Below are 20,911 nucleotides of genomic sequence, written 5' to 3' on the forward strand. Positions count from 1 at the left end.
TCTGTCTCACCATAAAACATACCACTGCCCTCCTGCCTCACCACATCCGTCACATCTGCCTTACCTACCCTACCTTTCCTGCCTGAACTTGCCCTGCCTTACCCATACAAGGATACCACTGCCTTCCTGCCTCACCATAGCCTTCACATCTGCCTAAGCCTGCCCTGCCTCACCCAGCCAAGCATACCACTGCCTTCCTGCCTCACCACAACCTTTACACCTGCCTTACCCTGCCTGCCTACCTACCCCACACCCGCTGCCTAACCCAGCTAAGTAAATGTATGTGTATAGTATGACTAAATTCCGTCCAATATTTCAACTAATCCTTCCTTAAATCCTTCTCTGTGGTGGTTTATTTTGTATTTTATTCTTGTTACTATGAGATGGTTTTATTTATCAAGGGTTATTATTATTATTATTATTATTATTATTATTATTATTATTATTCCAACTACTGCTACTACTACTACTGTTACTATTACTATTGCTACTACTACTACTGTTACTATTACTATTGCTACTACTACTACTACTACTGCTGCTGCTACTACTACTACTATTGTATTTTTTTTACATTCATTTATAAAGGCTTCAACATTCCTGCATGCGTCAGTCTTGCTCACCTAATGGCTCCCCACGCTGCTCGATCTCTGGCAGCCTCCCTATTCCGTCCTATATCCCTGAGGTCACACTCTATGACTGAATTTACAGTATATTTGTGTCTGCAACTGGCATAAGCAGATATCTCTCATTATACACACACACACACACACACACACACACGTATAAAGAGAGATGTGTGTATGTGTAGTTGTATATGTATGTGTATTAATAGAACAATTTTTACTATTCTTGTTGTCTAGCTTATAATCTTTGAATAAACATTACTAACCAGATGGATTTTGTAACTGATATCTGATTGTGTGCGTGTTTGTGTGAGAGGGATGTTGGTAACATTTTATAACCAGGCAGAAGAACCACGAAGTTGTATCAGTGCCACCACATGAAGGCGTCCCTTTAGTAGTAATTTTGGGTAGAAGCACGGAAAAAAAAAAAAAAAAAAAAGCTGAAGGGATAGGCATATTACTCAAACTCAAGGCTTTTAACTTTATTTCCATCTCCATACAATTTAATTCAACATGAGATTTTGGGATTGGGGTGTTAAATATACCGTACATTAACTCATTCAGTATTAAAGGACTTTTAACCCAATCACTGCGATTTTTTTATTAAATGACCGACTGGGTGAAATTTGAGTCCAGCGCCATTTTTTCATGTACCCTTTGCAACTCTGGTATTGGGGTTGTTGGTAGTCACAGTTCTATATCCATTTCCCATTTCCCCCATCAGTTTTAGTTGTATTCTGGGTTTTCAGTGTATTTTGTTATTACATTTGTAGTCAGGCCGTGCTTATCGTGGCATTTAAGTACATTTTGATCAAGTTTTGTTACATTTGACGGCAGGTTTAGCGGTATCGGCTAATGTGGCTGCATGGGGAGGCGGTTCGTGAGGCTGAGGTGGTATTATTGCGGGAATTTTACCTATTTCCCTAATTTTTTGTTATTTAACGAATTGAATAGAACCCTCGGGATTTCCTTGTGAGGTCGTGTTTATAGTTATTCTGTACCATATTTTTTAGTTTGAGTTTAGCGCCTTCTGCTAACGTAGATGTAGCCACTCGGGCAGATGCTTGGTGATCGACCATATTGGTGGAATTGTACTTAATTTTCCCAAGTTTTAACAGTAACATATCTATTTCCAAACCTATTTTAGCAGTTTCTTAGTGAGACTGGTTATAATGACGTTGTAGAGTATTTTGTTTTGAGAGCAATTCAGCCATTTTCATTGGCAACTCTGACATGTGACGTCATCGTTGTCATGGCGGTGGTTTGGGACGCGCTTCTCTGCCGGTTTCTTCATTTACTTGCCGTCCTCAAGCAGTGAATATGGCGCCTCAGCTTGACCTCGAACTTGATCCTGCATCAACTCAACCCAGGGAAGAGACTGAGGTAAGTAAATAGCCGTGATCTAATTGAATTACATGTAAATCAGGCAATGTGATGTAACTGGAATTTGGATTTGCAGTCATCGTGCTTGGCGAAATATTTAAGGCATTTGTATCGCCTTTTAACTTTCTTTTTACTCTAGGCCACCCACTGATAAGTTCTGAGGCAAAGAAAGGGATTAAGCATGCAGAAGTTAGAAATTGTGTGGGATGTATGGTAATGTGTTATGTATATAGCCTATTTTTCATGTTGAACGTCTGTGAAAAGATGAAATTTTAGAATAATTGGGAATGGCTTCACTATTTCTTCGTTGTGGAACTTGCCATTAATTTTCAGGTCAATATTTCTTTCCTAGGCAGGTTTGAATGATGGTTTTAAACATAGATGTGCTTATTTTGCAGGTAGTGTTCCGTATTATTTTTGTGGCCTTTGGTATTGATCTGGTATTGGTAGTATGGTAATAAGGAATAAATGATTGCTTTGGACAGTCTATGCTGGTTCTCTCTCTCTCTCGCTCTCTCTCTTTCTCTCTCTCTCTCTTTTTTTTTTTTTTTTTTTTTTTTTTTTTTTTTTTTAAGGTTAGGAGCCAGATTCTGGCACACAAAATTGTTCCTTAAAAATCAATGTTCATTTTGGATTGTATAAATAACCCTCTTCAAACATGTGGATATAGCAGTAGCCTTCATTATTAGCAAATGGATACATTCAAACAGTTGGGTAATCAACAAAGCCATATATTGCCGTTGTTGTAGACCTAACCCATCCGCGTCCATGAAGGCATACCGATTAAGGTGGGATTTTTTTTTTTTTTTTAGGGGGGAGTGGTCATGTTTTTTTTGTTTTTTGTTTTTTTTTTGGGGGGGGCAATTATCTTGGAAAGATTTGCAGACAAGCATGTTGGTCTTGAGCCAGTGACATCAAATAATAAGATTTTAAAAATTAGGAATTGATGTTAACATTCATTTGATCTGCAGGATTAATATTAGGGGAAGAATATTTAGTTTAATAAGCAACAGAATATTATTCTGTAGATGTTATGTAAGTGTTGTACAGTTTTTCCAAATTACCTTTTGAACTTACTGTTGATGTGTTCCTATTAGGTTAGCATATAGGCCTGTAGTGGGCATAAAAGTTGATAAGTAGTTTCCATTACCGGGTATTTTCCTGCTGCGTTTTAGATTTTACGGAATACAAAATGTTTTAATTTAATCACCAGGCATCATATTTTAGTGATGTATTTGAAGATTGCTTATTTCACCTGCCTTGACAATCACATAGTTGACATTGGCCCTACACGCCATGATTAACAAATACTCTTAATGCATGATGCTGTTTTGGTGCAAGTTTTACCTAATGCACATTAATTTTGTTTGCATGCTGTGAGGTAGGTTATAATTTTTGGAGGGTCTGAGGGTCAGGTTCGGTTCCAGTCACTCCAGTTTGGCCTCAACTGTTGTGTGGTTCTTAAATTGTATACATCTGAGTTTATTTTGGTGTGCTGTTGTGTCCAGGCAGCGGGATTGGCAGTAAACATGCTATCAGGGGGCGTTCAGTCTGCTGTCTGTAATGTTTCTTAGTAGTTACAGTAAACCCTTGATATAACAAACTAATAGGGGGCAGGGTGGGTTGCTACATCGGAAAGGTCACTGTATACAAGTGGTTCAGTTTTTCTTAGGAATTACCGAACTCAGTTTGCTATATAAGGGGAGTTGTTCAGTCGTACGTGCTCAAACATAACCTGAACTATATGAAGTTTTACATGGAGAACTCAATGGTTTATGAAATTGTACATGTAAATACAATGCTGTATGAAGTTGTACATATAAATACAATACCCCCCAAAAAAATAGTGTAATGTATTACTGTTACAGTACACTTATTGTGCTAGGAAGGGATGCTGCTGTTACTGTGGGCTGATTCCTGAACTTCTGCATTTAGCAACCTTTGTTTGCAAAATCCAGGGGAAGTTCGGTCACCTGAGATGTCCAGTACTAAATAATCACCTGAGATGTCCAGTTCTAAAATTATTTTCAAGTACAGTACAAGGTGTGAGAAAACAGCTCAGATCTCTGCGTCAGTGTCATATTTACTGCCATTCGTTTAAACAGTGTACATTCAAACCTGCCGCAGTTTAGGATATGTCCAGTGTAAACACACCCGAATGAATCCATATGTTCATGGTTGCAGAGTTATGTTTATGGAAAAGTTGCGTACAATTTGTGCAAATATAGGCTAGCAGGTTTTCGCAGCATGAGTTAAACTTAAAAAGTATGAAGTCTGTTACAGGTGTCATTTCTAATAGGTACTGTATTTCATTAGGACAAAAGTTTGTTATAGTGTATTAAGACGTAACGTAATTCAGCTGCACACTTAAAATTTTGTGTAAGTTCAAGAGATGGGCAGAGTTTGAGCCAGGAAGTGCTGCCTGGAGTTTGTTGGTCTTAAATAATCAGTTCGGTAGCCTCAGATGCCTATGCTTCATGGGGGCAGATGTGGTAGGCAGTTTAACTAATGAGAGCTTGATTATCAGAGTAATGTTTTGAAAAGTTGCATAATTTTGTTGAACCCTTTGAGCCTTGATATTTGGTACCAGAGGAGACATACCAGACTGGAGGTAACTGTCTTTAATCTTATTGATCTCAAATTGGATGATTGTGAATAAAACTAGTCACTTGACATTTTCAAGTTGCATCCAGAATTGGTTTTTCTAAGCTCATTCGGTAGTTTTCTGGGTTATTTTGAAACGATTTGCAGAGGACCATGTCAGTAGTCAAAATACAGTAGCTACTTGCAGTTTCATAACAGTAGACCCTCATAGAAGCCTGGCTCGAAAAATCAGAGGGTATTTAGACATACTGGTACTGTAAAGTTAAGCTATACCCATTTTACACTCTCTTGGCCCATAATGTTGCCCTTTTGCTGTTCATTTCACCTTTTTTGCTGTATGTTTCATCTTTGTCATAACAGTTGACAGTACAATTTTGCTATACAGTAATCTCTTATTACGGCTCAGCAGTCATGATGTGGTTAGGGCATTTTCAGGCCAGGTTGGATTAAAAAGGGTAGAAAACGTAAGTGATCCATTGCAGCAAGTGGCAGTGTTGGGTGGGAGACACGGGTTGCCTTGAATTTTGTCCAATGTTTCAGGCTACACAGAATCCTGAAGATGGGTTTGTGTTGGCCAAAATGTTGGGGAAATTTGAGTTAAAGCTCGAAACTGTCTCTCTCCCACCCAAAATTTCCACTGGTGAGAAACGTATGATGCACCTCATTAATCAATCCCTAGTTCTGTATAGCAGACAAAAATTTGTTGGACTGAGGTGTATGGTAAATCCATATTCAGGTACAGCAAGGTCTGCTGTAGTATAATTACACAACCTGTAATGCTCCTTTTATGATTAATCACAATATAGGTATTCCAGGAAAAATTCTCAAATTTAAAGCTTTGGGGCAACTAGTATACAGTGGATGTTTGACCAGCTTTTGTTTACATACAGGTCTGCTGTTCACTAAAGCCCATGTAACACTAAGGATAGAGAGCTGGCAGTTGTAGGCAAAGTTAGTGAAGCACTTCACAATATTGCCCTTATGAAATTGCCTTAATGTTTGTACCGCAAATTGAATCCTGCCTCTAAAATGCTGTGTTTTCTTTCAGGATCAAGACAGATGGCAGGATTTGGATGCAAAAGATGAAGGTTGAAAGGGATGCAGAGAGCACCTTCACCATCAGAGTGGAAAGAGGAAGACTGTTTCTTTGAGTAGCAGACAAGATGGTGTGAACAAGAATGGAGCAAAGGTGACTTGGAAAAGGAAAACTGAATTGTAGACAAAATGCATCATGGCACCAGCAAGACTTTATGTTGCAGGTCAGAAATAACCTTGGTGTGGTCCATCACCTATGGTTCATCTTCAGATAGTAGTTTTAGCTCGTGTGATGCATGTGACGTCATGAGTTTAGTTTTGCCTCTTGTTTAATCCTGCATCTTTTATTAATGCTACCATATGACTACCATAATCATCTCAGCTTAGGAAAAGTATAGTTCTTCCATCTGAAGTTTGCTGCAATTTTCTTTCATTTGCAGCTATTAGTTGCAGAAAATACTGCAGCTGTACATCCTTGCTGTAACATTGCTGTGTGACTGGCAACATATTTTAATGATATTCTGTTATCAGTCATTCAGCATTCGATGGAGAGCTGGCAGTTTTAGGTCAAGTTATTGGATGAATATTTACCATATCCTACTTGTACAATTGCCTTGGATGTAAGTAACAATAGTGCCTCTTACATGCTGGGTTTTCTTTCAGGATCTACAGACAATTGGCAGTATGTGTACTCAAAATGTTGAAAGTGATGCAGAATGAGGACCTCCACCTTTTGAAGAAGAGGAACTGTGGAACTTTCCCATTGAGTGGAAGCCAGAGCAGAGCCAAGGTGTGGGGAGTGGATAGGAGTGCAGTAAATGTGACTTGAAAAAAGAAGACTGGATTGAGGACAGAATGCATTGTGGCACCAGCGAGACTTCATTGTATTGCAGGTAAGAAATGTACTTGGTATGTTCCTTCACTCCTGGTTCTTGTTTGCAGATTGTTTAGCCTCATCAGAGCACACTACTAGTTTGTTCCTACAGCAGCGTTTAGATTTTAACAGAAAAAGCAGTCTGTCATTCATTCATATTAACTTAGGCCAAGGTTTTCATTCTTTGCTGTTCATTTGATGCTGCTCAGTGATAGAAAGACATTGTTACAGTTCTGCATGCTTTCCATAGCACCAGTTCATGACTATCATATCCAATTGACCTGCTGTTAGCCTATTGTTGCAACTAAGCATTCAAGATGGAGGGATGGCAGTTTTTGGCTAAATTAGTGTGAAATAACTCTTATTGAAGTGGTTTAAGGCAGTGTTCAGAAAATCTTGGTTTGTCTTTATTACATGTGGATGAGTTTGACACTGAGTAGGCTAGTCCTTCTCAGTAGCCTTGGATCCCTGTGCTCCTGATAGGGTAGATTTGAGTGTCCCACACCCTTACCAGTTTGGACACTTGTACCCTACTTACTCTTAGCTCAAAATTGCCAGGTCTCCATCTTGATTGCTGAGCTGTAACAATAGTTGTACTGTACATTAGAATATCATGCTAGTCAGAATTATGGAAAGGATGTAGAGCAGTAATATTCCTTCTCTGGCGCTGAGCTTCGTAACAAGCTACAGAAAGACGAGTTAAGACCAGGTTAAGGTGAAAGAATTTTAATTTCACTCCTGCTTCACATTCATTTCTTGGTAATTGAACTTTGGCTTCAACTTTAACTCCTTCAGTAGCCTTGAATATTGAAACTACAACCACCAAGTTATTCTGTTTTCATAATTATACTGGGGATCCTGGCATAATCTTTTGCACTGTTATAATCGTCAGACCTTTCCTACTTCAAAGTGGTGAGGTAGGGTTCTGAGAGCGAAGGTGGGGGGCGGGATATTCGTACAATTGAACGAGTCTGTCACCTTTCAGGCCTCTCTTTGACCAGCAAATGGTTTAGAAATCATATTGTATAGTTTATAAAGATACCAACATGCATGCGTCTGCATTGGTCACCTAATGGTGGCTCTGTACGATGCTTGATCTCTGGCAGCCTCCCTGTTCGGTCCCTTATCCCTGAGGTCACCCTGACCTCGTCGCAGGTCTTTTTTGGTGTTTCTACATATTAAAAATACTAAACCCTGTTCTTGACACAGATTGTTATATTGGGGCTTGACTCTACCTTTGTACTCATGTCTGTCCCTCACTGTACCAAACTAATTGGGGGAGAGGCCTGGTTTGATCAACTGAACGTTAAATCAGAGGGTCATCTCTGCCAGGTGGAAATTTCAGCATAAAATACTCCAGTATAATGTTTTAGTATTGCAGATGAAAATTACATCCATTCTACACTAACTTGGGCCAGAATTTTGCCCTTTTGCAGTGTTCACTTCTGTCCATCTGCACATTTTGTTCACTTTTAATAAATTATTCTAGTGTGGAAATTTTCTTCTTAAACATGCACACAGATGACACCAGGTTGTCTCCGCCAGACTGCCTCCTAGTTTGTTAGGTAACTTGCATAGCTAATTGCCTGATTTCAGTTCCATTTATATCCATTTAAGCATCTCTAATAATTAACCAAACATTCTTAGTGTCTGAAGCTCCTTTGGAAAATATTAACATGCAGTACGTCCCTGAACTGGGGGTGGGTGGGCAGGTTTTTGATGGAAGAGTTGAGAGGTAGGATGGGACTGGAGTGTATTGGTGTTGTGATGAGGAGAGGTAGATTGAGATGGTTTGGGCATATGGAGAGGATGAAGGATGATAATTGGGTGCAGAAAGTGAGAAGTGTTAATGTGGGGGATAGGGTAATGAGAGGTGAACCAAAAAAGACTTGGGATGAGGTCATTGAGTGTGACCTCAGGGATAAGGGACTAAGTAGAGAAGCTACCAGAGATATGGATAGCTGCCATTTGGTGACCAAGGCCGACGAGTTCAAGCCTGTTGGTGCCTTTAAAAACCAAACGAACGAAACTCATGCACACAGACTCAGTGCCAGGCTGTCTCCTTTGTCATAGCTAGTAGTCTGTGTTACATTCTGTTTGTATTGATCTACAAATCTTGCTTTAAATTTCATAATTTTGGTTGTGTCTGTACCTCAGAACAATACAATTCTTACGTAAACATGTACGCAGATGCCACCAAGCCGTCCCCTTTGTGTTCCGTAACTTAAACAGCTAGTCGCCTGCCTTTGGCTCTGTTCTTATCCATCTACCTTAGCAACTGTCTTGTCGCCCCACATGCTGCCAGCAGTTGGGAAGGGCCACGTAATGCGCTCATTTATCGACCCTAGTTTGGTGTAGCTGAAAAGCTTGTTGGGCTCAGAGGGGTTTGATAAATCCCAAATCAGATATATCGGGACTTGATAAAGTGAGGGTGTACTGTACTATGGTTTTATTCATGCATCCACAGGATCTGTAGATTGGACCTTTGGACTACACATTGTAGATAACAGATGTAATATGTTAAATGGCTAAGGAAGATGTGCTAGGAGTCATAGCTAGTAAGACTATTTATTATTAGTGGTATTGTTTAAGTGTTTGAATAGCCAGTTACTTACTGGTACTGATATTTTCAGGATCTGAGATGACAAGATATGGAAGAGGTGAAACTAAAGGGAATTATCGGAAATTGAATGAGTTGAAGACATTAAGTTTAGAAGTTGAAAGAGGTGGGACATGTAGACGGGAATAACTTGCACCTCCCATCATTAGTGGTGTACCAGTCTCCCTCCAAGGTAAGAACAACTTTCTTGTAATTGTAATTATTACTTAAAGCAGTCTTATTACCTGGAACTTCAAAACTGTAGTTTGTTTTGTGGATAAAAAATACTGTTTGTATAAGAAGTTGGTATAATTTGACATCCCTTCATAGCTTTATGGAACTTTAACTTTTAATTGTAATTAACAAATTACTTAAGTTTTGAAGTAATATGGCTTTTCATTTAGTGAATGAAAAACATTTAGCTAGTTGGTATAATAACGATGTTGCTATAAGTGACACCCTGTTCGTATCTTTATACACAGTTATGGTTACGTCCTGAAAAATGTACTGCATAAAGATCAGACTACTGTACTTCATATAGTATCGTTTTTTTTTTATGGAGGTACACTTGCTTACATCTACCATTCACTTAATGGCAGCTCTCAGAGCTGCTCAATCTCTGGTTGCCTCCCTATACAGTCCCGTGTAAGAAAATTTGTGGGTGAAAAAACCGTAAAGCTGGTTACAATACAAACCTTTGTATCCCCATTGAAGATTCTCTAAAGTACTTGGATGGAAGTGTGATTCAACATACCCAGTGCTGAATTATTTACTGGAGAAAACTGGTAAAAAAAAAAAAAAAAAAAAAATCCTTGTAATAAATCCCCATAGAGATTGTCCAGGGTACAGATGTCTCCCAGTTGGTTCTGGAAACTAAATGGAGGAGGGGAAAAAAAAAATGTTGTGTACTTAACAATGAATCTTGGCATGGACTAGGTATACCTATGTCTGAATATCGTGCCTAAGTGATAAGTGTGGCTAGTACCAAGGTCACAGCTACTTTTCACTTGTGGAAGATGGTTACCCAGCATCTGTAGAGCGGTGTAAGTGTATTGACTGTTAACATTAATACTAATGTAAACTTTTAGTGGTCAGACTGGAGTAGGCTTTGTGAAAGTTGTGCAGCCAGTGGATTAAGTTTTCAACCTCCCTCCTCCCTCCAAATATTAATGATAAAAAATCTGCAACTAGTCAGTTAAATGTTCAGTGGGGTTAGGTATTGCAGTTAAACCATTAACCTGTGGACATTGTTCTTGTGTGACTATGCTGGATATGGTTGAGCAAATCAAGGCTATTGAGCCGTTCTTTTGTACTGTTTGTGATTCCAGTTTTTATTTAGCATAGTGTCACTGGCCTCTTGGGGTTAAATAAATCTTAAGAATTTCATTATTTCTGTACACTCTCCAAAAAGTTCTTGAACTCATGGGCACGGTGGATATGGGAATAAGCCACCTGTTGATCAGCCCTGGTCTGACCAAGCAGACCTATCAACTGCAGACAAGCATTTGCCCCTACAGGGCCATCCTGTGCAGTGAAAGATGCTCCCTTGCTGTTGATGGCACATAACTTGAGAGGTGCAGGAAATGAGGGTTGGTTCCCAGTTGGATGTCACATTTGCTTCACCCAGTTAGCAGGAAATAAATTGCTTCACATGTCATCTAGTTACATGGTTACAGTAAAGCATTGTGAATAATTGCATAGATATGTGGGGTGCCTCCCAGCAGTGAATGGTTAATATACCACCCAGCACTGTGAATGGTTTATAATGGTACTACCCAGCATTGTGAATGGTTTACTTATATGGGTACCACTCTGCATTGTGAATGGTTATCTAGTTATAGGTTTAGTTTGTTGTTACCATCCAGCATTGTGAATGGTTATGTAGTTATATGGTTACCACCCAGTATTGTGAATAGTTTCCTAGGGAAACAGGAAACAAATAGGCTTGTCACTCAGTGTAATCACCTGAATTAGAAGGATAATGATAGGAAGGAATAGGGAGAGAGGAGGGCAGACAGTGATAAAGGTGAGGGTAGGCAGCACAACATAAAATAAGTGGATGTTGGTTGCCATCATGTACCTCCATGCTGTCCTGACAGTTGCATATCACTTCACTTGTACAGTTCAGTGTCCAGTCACTAAGCATAATATGGTTACGATAAACTCATCTTTTAGTCTGCAGTAAGTTTACCAGCTTCTGCAATGTATAGCATTTGAGAAATTTTTGGCAAGAGACATTCAGAGGGGAAAAATTTAACTACCATTTTGCTAAAGTTTTCAAGTGAAAAGTGTCTGGAGTGTAGGAGTTGCAAAATCCCATCATCAGGTATTTTGTAGTATTTCTTAGCATGGTAAATGACCAGTTTACTTCAGTAACATGGGACATGTCATTTTTCCTCATTCAAGCTTCATAAAAGATTATCTATCATTATAAAGACTTCGTCCCTGTATGCATCAGCCTTGGTCACTTAATAGTGGCCCTTTACCCTACTTGATCTTGACAGCCTCACTATTCGGTCCTTTATCCCTGAGGGTGCAGTATGACCTTGTCTGATAATTTTTGATGTGCCTCTTGCAGCCTTACCTCCAGCATTTGTACTTCACATTCTGCATCCAATTGTTATCTTTTGTCCATAGTGGGAGCCTCTCACCCCAATATTAGCCAACAAAGGACAGGGTGAACTTGTATCCTATACAACCTTATTATGACTTGTTAGGGTTACAGTTGGTTGTAAAGTAATTAACAGATCATTACAGTACACTAAGTGCTTCAGTTACCCATCAGTTCCTATGTTGCACCACAAAAGGCTGCAGAATCTTGGCATTTGAGTGATTACAGTAGTGCACCAACTTTCGCTACAGCAGGATTCGCGGAATCCACTTTCGCGGCATGCACCAAATATTCCCTAACTTCCACTTTCGCTTGAAAAAAATCGATTTTCGCGCACAAATTTTGGGTTTGGGACAATATTTTGAACTTTGAATTTCCTGCACCGCCCACCCGCAACCCACCGCCATCTTGAATGACGTCATGTCAACACTCTGTCCACCCATTCCCGCCATTGTGTACAAGCGTGCTAGCTCCATTGTGTTGGATTCTCACGGTTCAATGGCCTCTACTATACCTGGTAGTGTGGGGAAAGGGCCTGGTGGTGTGGGGGGAGGGCCGGGAGGCAGTGGTGGTGATAAAAAGTGGCCAGGACATTCAAAGTCGGGAGGAAAGGCCAAGGCTAAAAGAGAGTATCGTGTTGGAGTGAAGAAACGGCAGTATAATAATGAAATGAAAAGGAAGATAGTTGAGCACATGGACAAGGGCGCAAAAAACAGTGAGAGAGAGTGGTAGCGAGGCAGCAAGAGGTGGCACCAATACGTCTGGCGTGGCTAAATAAGCCCGCCACGCGCCTTGGATACTTACCCCCAACATCCATTAAACACCTCAACCTGGTCTCTGTGGTATGTTTCTCCTCATATAATGTGTACTGTACAGTTTTTATTGTTTGTATCTCACAATGCAATGTACAGTAGTGATTTGATGTACTGTATTGCAAGTGAAAATGAAAATCTGATGTTACTTTAGGATAACCGAGAACCAATTAGCTTTTTTGCCATAAAGACAATGCCCCAACTTTCACTAATTCCACTTTCGCACATTATTTTTGGACCCAATTAGGCGCGAAAATTGGTGCCCCACTGTAGTTGCTTACTCTTCAGTGCACCCTTTTGGCCACATATGGTTAGAGCACCGTAATCCACTGAACCACCAGGCATTCAAGCGGTAACTTGATTACTTCAGTATGTGTTATCCCCCTCACCCCCCACTGTCACAAGTATTGATCAGTGAGACCTATATTCCCACTAAAGTTTGATATATTCTTCAGATCTTTTTGAAAGTTCAGAACACTTAAGGGAGTTATTTTCTTATGTATTTTTTCCTTGCTACTGCCATCTTTATTCACATTTAGGCTTATAGACAAGGGTTTTGAAATGCTTAAACTGAGTATTTTAATGCTATGGCAAGATGCTAATCAGCGTTTTATTCACGGTAAAGAAATCATCCACAAACTGCACTACTGTATTCTACCACTGCCAGATTTTTTCATCGATCCCTTATACCAGGCTTTGATCTTAAAAGAAACTGGTATTGTTTTCACATGATTATAAGCTAACAGAGAGAGAGAGACACACACAACACACACACAACACACACAACACACACACACACACAACACACACACACACACACAACACACACACACACACAACACACACACACACACAACACACACACACACACACAACACACACACACACACACACAACACACACACACACACACACACACACACAACACACACACAACACACAACACACACACAACACACACACACACACAACACACACACAACACACACACACACACAACACACACACACACACAACACACACACACACACACACACACGAGTGCCTCCTGTGTGTGCACAGGCCCTCAGTCTCCTATGCACACACATGCCTTCAGCCTCTTGTGCATGCACACACCACCTGCCTCCTGTGTGCTCACCCTCTGCTTTCTGTGCACACGTGTCTTCTGCCCCATGTACACACATGCATACATGCCTGCTGCCCCTTGTACACACATGGGCATTTGCCTTCTGCCCTGTGTACACACATGCATACATACCTTTTGCCCCATGTACACACATGCTTTCTATTCAATGTACGTACATGCCTTCTGGCCTGTGGACACTCATACACGCAAGCCTTCTGCCCCGTGTATATACATGCCTTCTGCCTTGTGTACACACATGGGCATATACCTTTTGCCCCATGTACACACATGCTTTCTATTCAATGTACGTACATGCCTTCTGGCCTGTGGACACTCATACCCGCAAGCCTTCTGCCCCGTGTATATACATGCCTTCTGCCTTGTGTACACTCATGCACACAAGCCTTCTGCACCTTGTACACATGTGCACACAAGCCTTCTATGCCATGTACACACATGCACATGCCTTCTGCCCCGGGTGACTGGTATCTCTGCATGACCATTCCTACTAATTTCCTAAGGAACAGCGTTAGAAATGCTCTAGACAGACTCCCATTTGACTGAGATTTTGACATAGGGGCCTTGGGGAAAACCCTGCCACAGCTTTAAGCATATGGCCATTAACATTTCTCCTGAAATTACTTTTATCTTATGTAATCAGGAGGAAGAAAATAGCAGTTATGTACACTCATGATTACTAATCTCTGACCATAGAGTTAACCAATGTCGTGGCCAGGTGTAAGCTACACAGACACGTTCAACCATTGTTCCAGTAAGGTTTAGTGCTTGAAAGAAAAATTTTCTATACGTCACTGAAACAGTCTCGCTTCACATTATATTACTATTTAAAGTAACATGACATTATAATACTATTTAAAGTAACACGTTCATTTTAAGAAATAGACATGAAAGTTGGTCATAGCTGTTATTTTCAGTGTGTGATGCTATTTGACATTCATACAGCGTTTTATTAATGTTATTCCACCGACTTATTTATTGAGGTGAGCCTGTAACCGAGCTGTTGGTAGGTGATAGCGGAGAAATAGCCACAACTATCACAGCAGGCGGCATGCACACAACATATTCTAAGTATGCTTTATAATACTTATTGACAAAAATATACCATTAGTTGGTACTTTCACTTTTTTGACAGGCCCCGTTACCATCCAGTGGGAATGGTTGCACTATTCTTACACGGTGTGTTAGCTGCTTGCCCTATCTGGTGAAAATGTGTGCTAGTTAATGCTGCAAATTCATATTTGATTAATATGTATGATGCCAGTATCCACATATAGTGGCACATGCCTATGTACTTGATGAAATTGGAGATTGATTGAAGAAATATCAGTCCTTGTCGATTAATTCTGATTATTATGGAAGAGAAACCATAAACATTGGTAATAACAGACATGAGGAGTAGAACGCTTAATATCACCTGGTTGCAGTTCTTTGCCCCGCCCAATATTGTAGGGGTTGCTTTGCATGTGTCATTGTAACACTGCCCATCACACATGTCTGGTCAGAGATTAGTAATCATGAGTGTACCTTGTATACTTAACTCGGAGGATGGTCACTAGCTGAATGAACATCTCTTAAGTATTAGGTTAACGTCTGTTAAGTATTGGTATATTTCTTGCAGGTGTGGAGTGTTGGCATTGGCACTGAGCTGGAGTGAGAAGGAAAACTCTTCTGGTTGCCATTGCAAGACCCCAAGAGATGTAACAACCATTGTCAAGGCATTCAGAAGATCCACAAGATGCAGCCAATGCCGTGAAGAGGCCCCACTCCTGCAAGGAGATGTAGCCCCAAACCCGAGGCCCCCACAGGGAAGTCCCAGGAGATACAGCCCCAAACCAGACCCCCACAACACTGCCCCAGCCCTTAGGTTCCCATGACAACCTCAACCCCAAGAGACAACCACCATTCCAAGAAGCCCCGTGAGACTTCAGTAGACATCTCTTCAGACTCCATGAGAGAGAGCTGCCATCCTGAAGACCCACGAGACAGCCATTTTTCTGAAGAAGTCCCACAACAGCCATTTTGAAGTGGTCCCACAAGATGCAGCCCACCACCACCACCACCCAAGAGACATCTGCCACTAAGATGCTTCTGTACGATTTCAAGACCCCATGAGACATGGCCACCATCCCTAAGAGGCCCCACAAGATGCATTTACCCTCCAGAAGCCCTTTGAGACTTACCTGCCATCTCAAGACACTATGAGAGACTGCCACCACTATAAAGCCCCACAACACTGCTGCCATCCATAGGGGTGTGCCACCCTGAGATACTGCACTAGTTGCCATTCAAGAGGTAAGGGATTAATCCCCGAGCTAGACCTCATCAGATCATATAGTCCTGCTAGGGTTACAGGAGAGCGCTACCCCTCCCAGCACAGCAGCCACCGGGTGGGGCCTGAACTCTCAAACCTCACGATTACGAGCCCGACACCCTACCACCGAGCTACTGCACTCACCTCCATTCAAGAGAGGTAGCTAAGAAATAGCTGTCCCTAAGATGACACTGCTTATTCCCTAGAGGCCTTGCAAATTGCTGCTGCCATCCCCCCCCTCAAGACTCCAGCTATCCACTGGAGAGGCCTAACAAGACACTGTCTCCATGCCACGTGAGAGGCTTAGGCCCCACGACCCTGCCTCCACCTTACCAGAGAGGCTCAGACCCCACGACCATGTCTCCGTCTTGCCAGAGAGGCCTAGCGCCCACAAGACACTGCCTCCATCCCACCTGAGGCCTCACAAGATGCTGATTCCATCCTACCAGGGAGGCCCTATGAGATGCCTCTGTATCACCGAAGAGGCCCAATGGGATTCTGCCTCCATAACCACCTGAGAGTATGACGAGATGCTGCCTCCATATCACCCAATGAGCCCTACGAGATGTTGCTTCTGTCCCAGCCAAGAAGCCCTATGAGATGCTGCAGTTTGGCCCCAAGACACTGCCTTCAAGAGGCCCCAAGAAGAGGAGACTCGCTGCCCTCAGGAGGCCCCTCTAGAAGACGCCACCCCCAGGAGGCCCTGCAAGAAAATGCCACCTTCAGGAGGCCCCTGAAGAAGATGCCACCCCCAGGAGGCCCCTGAAGAAGACACCCTCAGGAGGTCCGTCAGGAAGACACTCCCCTCAGGAGGCCCCTGAAGAAGACACCCTCAGGAGGTCCGTCGGGAAGACACTCCCCTCAGGAGGCCCCTGAAGAAGATGCCACCCCCAGGAGGCCCCTGAACAAGACACCCTCAGGAGGTCCATCGGGAAGACACTCCCCTCAGGAGGCCCCTGAAAATGATGCCCCCCTCAGGAGGCCCCTCAAGAGGATGCCACTGTCAGCAGGCCCATCAGAAAGATGCTGCCTTCAGGAGGCTAGGGGATGTCACCCTCAGGAGGCCCCCAAGAAGATGCCACCCCCAGGAGGGCCCCACAAGAAGATGCCACCTTCGGAGGCCCCTTGGGAAGACACTTGCCTCAGTAGTCCCCCCCAAGAGGACACTGCCCTCAGTAGGCCCCCCAAGAGGACACTGCCCTCAGTAGGCCCCTCAAGAAGACAATGCCCTCAGGAGGTCCCTGAAGAAGATGCCACCCTCAGGAGGCCCCTCAAGATGACATTGCCCTCAGGAGGCCCTAAGGAGACACAGCACTGAGCAGGCCCCTCAGGAAGACACTGCCTTCAGAGAGGCCCTTCAAGAAGACACTCTCTTCTGGAAGCCCCCAAGGAGATGCTGGTGGCCCCTTGGGAAGATGCTGCCTTCAGGTGGCCCCTCGGGAAGATGCCGCCTTCAGGTGGCCCCTCGGGAAGATGCCGCCTTCAGGTGGCCCCTCGGGAAGATGCCGCCTTCAGGTGGCCCCTCGGGAAGATGCCGCCTTCAGGTGGCCCCTCGGGAAGATGCCGCCTTCAGGTGGCCCCTCGGGAAGATGCCGCCTTCAGGTGGCCCCTCGGGAAGATGCCGCCTTCAGGAGGCCCCTCGGGAAGATGCCACCTTCAGGAGGCCCCTCAAGAAGATGCCACCCTCAGGAGGTCCCTCGAGAAGACCCTGCCCTCAGGAGGCCCCTCAAGAAGACACTCCCATCAGGAGGCCCCTAGGGGATGTCACCCTCAGGAAGATGCCACCTACAGGTGGCCCCTCAGGAAGATGCTGCCTTCAGGAGGCCCCACAAGAAGACTCCCCTCAGGAGGCCCCTCAAAAAGACACGGCCCTCAGGAGGCTCCTCAAGAAGACGTTGCCCTGAGGAAGACACTGCCTTCAGGATGCCCTCAAGAAGACGTTGCCCTCGGCAGGCCTCTCAGGAAGATGCTGCCCTCAGGAGGCCTCAAGAGAAAGCCACCTTCAGGAGGCCCCCCAAGAGGATGCTGCCCTCAGGAGGCCCCTCAAGAAGACATCACCCTCAGGAGGCCCCAAGGAGACACTGCCCTAAGCAGGACCTTCAGGAAGACACTCTTCAGGGAGGCTCTTCAAGAAGACACTCCCCTCTAGAGGCCCCCAAGGAGATGCTGCCTTCAGGAGGCCCCCTGAAGAAGATTCCACCTTCTCAAGAAGACACCATCCTCAGGAGGACGCTGCCCCCCATGAAGACACTTATCAGGAGGCCCCTAGGGGATGTCGCCCTCAGAAAGATGCTGCCTGCAGGTGGCCCCTCAAGAAGACACCACCCTTAGGAGACCCCTCTAAATGCTGCTACCCTCAGGAGGCCCCTCAAGAAGACACCCTGCCTTCAGGAGACAGTCCCATCAAGAGACCCCTTTCAGGAAGATGCTGCTTGCAGGAGGCCACTCAAGAAGACGCCACTTTTAGGAGGCCCTTCAAGACACAGCCCTCAGGAGGTCAATTGCCCCTGAGGAAGAGGCTACTGTCAAGAGACCCCTTAAGAAGATGCCACCTTCAGGAGGTCCCCAAGGAGATGCTGCCTTCAGGTGGCCCCCCCCTGGGAAGACACCACCCTCAGGATGCTCCTCAAGAAGATGGAGGCCTCTCTAGAACATGTTGCCTTCAAGAGGCCCCTCAAAAGACAGAGGCCTCTCAAGAACATGTCACCTTTGGGAGGCCCCTCAGGAAGATGCTGCCTTCAGGAAGCCCCTCATGAAGACAATTCCCTTGGGAGGCCCCTAGGGGACATCACCCTGAGGAGGCCTCCCAAGGGAATGCTGCCTTAAGGAGGCCTCTCAAGGAGATGCTGTCTTCAGGAGGACCCAAGAGATGCCACCCTTGGGAGGCTTTCTTCAGGGACCTCCTGAGGGCGGCGTCTCCTTGGGGCCTCCTCCTGAGGGCAGCGTCTTCCTGAGGGGGCACCTGAAGACAGCATCTCCTTGGGGGCCTCCTGAGGGCACTGTCTTCTTGAGGGACCTCCTGAAGGCAGCATCCTCTTGAGGGACCTCAGGAGATGCTGCCTTCAGACCCCCTCAAGATGTCACCCTCAGAGGAGACCCAAAGAGATGCCACCCTTAGGAAGCCCCCCCAAGGAGATGCTGCCTTCAGGAGGTGGCCCCAAGGAGATGCCGCCCTCAGGAGGAGGTCCATGGATGAAGGCCTCTCTGTTAGCTGCTGTTGCCCCTGAGAGAGGAGACATACTGTTACTGTTTTTTCTGGAGGCTTTTATAGGCATCAGAATTGAATAAATATCATAGAGAAGTTTTTTGTATCTATTATCCATCTTGGAGAAAAGCTCAAAACATACAAAAGTGCTGTATGAATTACAGAATAAACAGCATAAAAAGACTTCTAGCACTAATATACTAAGCATATACAAACAGCAGAAAAGTCAAAGCATTCTCTGCTGTTTGCATATGCTTAGTATATTAGTGCTAGAAGTCTTTTAATGCTATTTATTCTGTAATTCATACACCAACATAATATAATAAAGAGCTTTATTATGAAAAGCATGGACTGGGAGCATTATATAGTATTAGCACTTGACTTATTACAAGCAAGCATTATATTAAACGTACTTACACTGCAAGCAATGGAATCTAAGAAGTATTTTCCAAAATTACAGGCTGACTGTAGCAACAAGGCAAACATTTGAAATGAAACAACTTATAAAATGATGTCATTTTGGTGTTTGTTACTCCAGCCACTGTGAACACTTAACCCCTTCACTACAAAGACATATTTGTTATATTCTTGCTATAGTATTGCCAGATGATGTTATTTAGCATCAGAAAAACCTCTCATGCTGAAGGAGTTCATCTAATCCCTCCAGCATGAGAAGTCTCTACTATACGCTAAACAGTCATCTGGAGATAGCAAGAAGCAACGAAAGATGTCAATGTAGTGAAGGGGTTAAGTGTTCACAGCAGCTCTGGTGACAAACACCAAAATGACACCATTTCACAAATTGTGTCACCTACTGTATTATATCTACATGCTATTAACCTCTTCAATATGGTTACTTTTTTTTTTTTTTCTTGCTACCACCACTTATTCAGTTATGGACACCTTTTAACTCCAGCAGGCTGAAGACTGAATAAAATAGCATGTAAGTAGCAAGAATTAAAAAATGTCACTGGACTGAAGGTGCTGAAATTTAATCATAGAGGGGATGGCAAGCTCTGACTACAATGCTTCAACAATTATTCCTGAAGCACGTGACAATAATCTCGGATGCTACTGCTGAATATATTGTACAATCATTTCTGATGCCCAGTATGAAAACCTCTAACACCAGTAAATGTACGTTAATTAACTAATTATACAACGAAAATTTTAACAATGAAATATACGTTAATTTCAGAAGTACGTAATGAAAATCTCAACTACTGTTAAACGTGTTACTGTAATTTATGACAATCTCGACAACTTAAACATGTTACTGTAATTACAGGTAATGAAAATCTACTACTGTTAAATAAATTATAATTTCTTGGGATCGTAACTATACCCTCAACTGCTGCTGTTAATGTCTGAATCACGTGATGAAAATCTCCATTGGTGCCAAATAATGCCTAATGTGGGACCCAGGCTGATAAACTCTAATACCCACAGGCATTTCAACATTGTCCATGAATTATTTAGAGCTTCCCTTCCTGTTTCTGATTACATTTCAACTTTAGTTCAGTGACAAATATTATACTTGCTATTTCCAGACATTTTTTTCAATTTGGGGGGAGTAACTGCATTGTCCAAAGGTTAATGGAGACATATTAACCCCCCAACACTGTTTCTTTCAAGCTTACACAATCATCTGGGGACAGCAAGAATAAAATACAGTTGCTTTTCCACTTAAGAACCTAACTGCAT

General features: G+C 43.1%; 1 long non-coding RNA gene across 1 annotated transcript; it reads left to right on the top strand.

Annotated features, from left to right (window-relative positions):
* Window positions 1–5,778: 5,778 nt before the first annotated feature.
* LOC145395512 (uncharacterized) lies at window positions 5,779–9,275 on the top strand. The gene is made up of 3 exons (XR_013896620.1): window positions 5,779–5,872; window positions 6,312–6,541; window positions 9,156–9,275. It is a non-coding gene; the product is annotated as an uncharacterized LOC145395512 (long non-coding RNA).
* Window positions 9,276–20,911: the final 11,636 nt, after the last annotated feature.

This window comes from Coenobita brevimanus, chromosome 4, assembly GCF_032717465.1.
Source record: "Coenobita brevimanus isolate Jiangsu-jjx chromosome 4, ASM3271746v2, whole genome shotgun sequence".
Classification (NCBI taxonomy): Eukaryota; Metazoa; Arthropoda; class Malacostraca; order Decapoda; family Coenobitidae; genus Coenobita; species Coenobita brevimanus.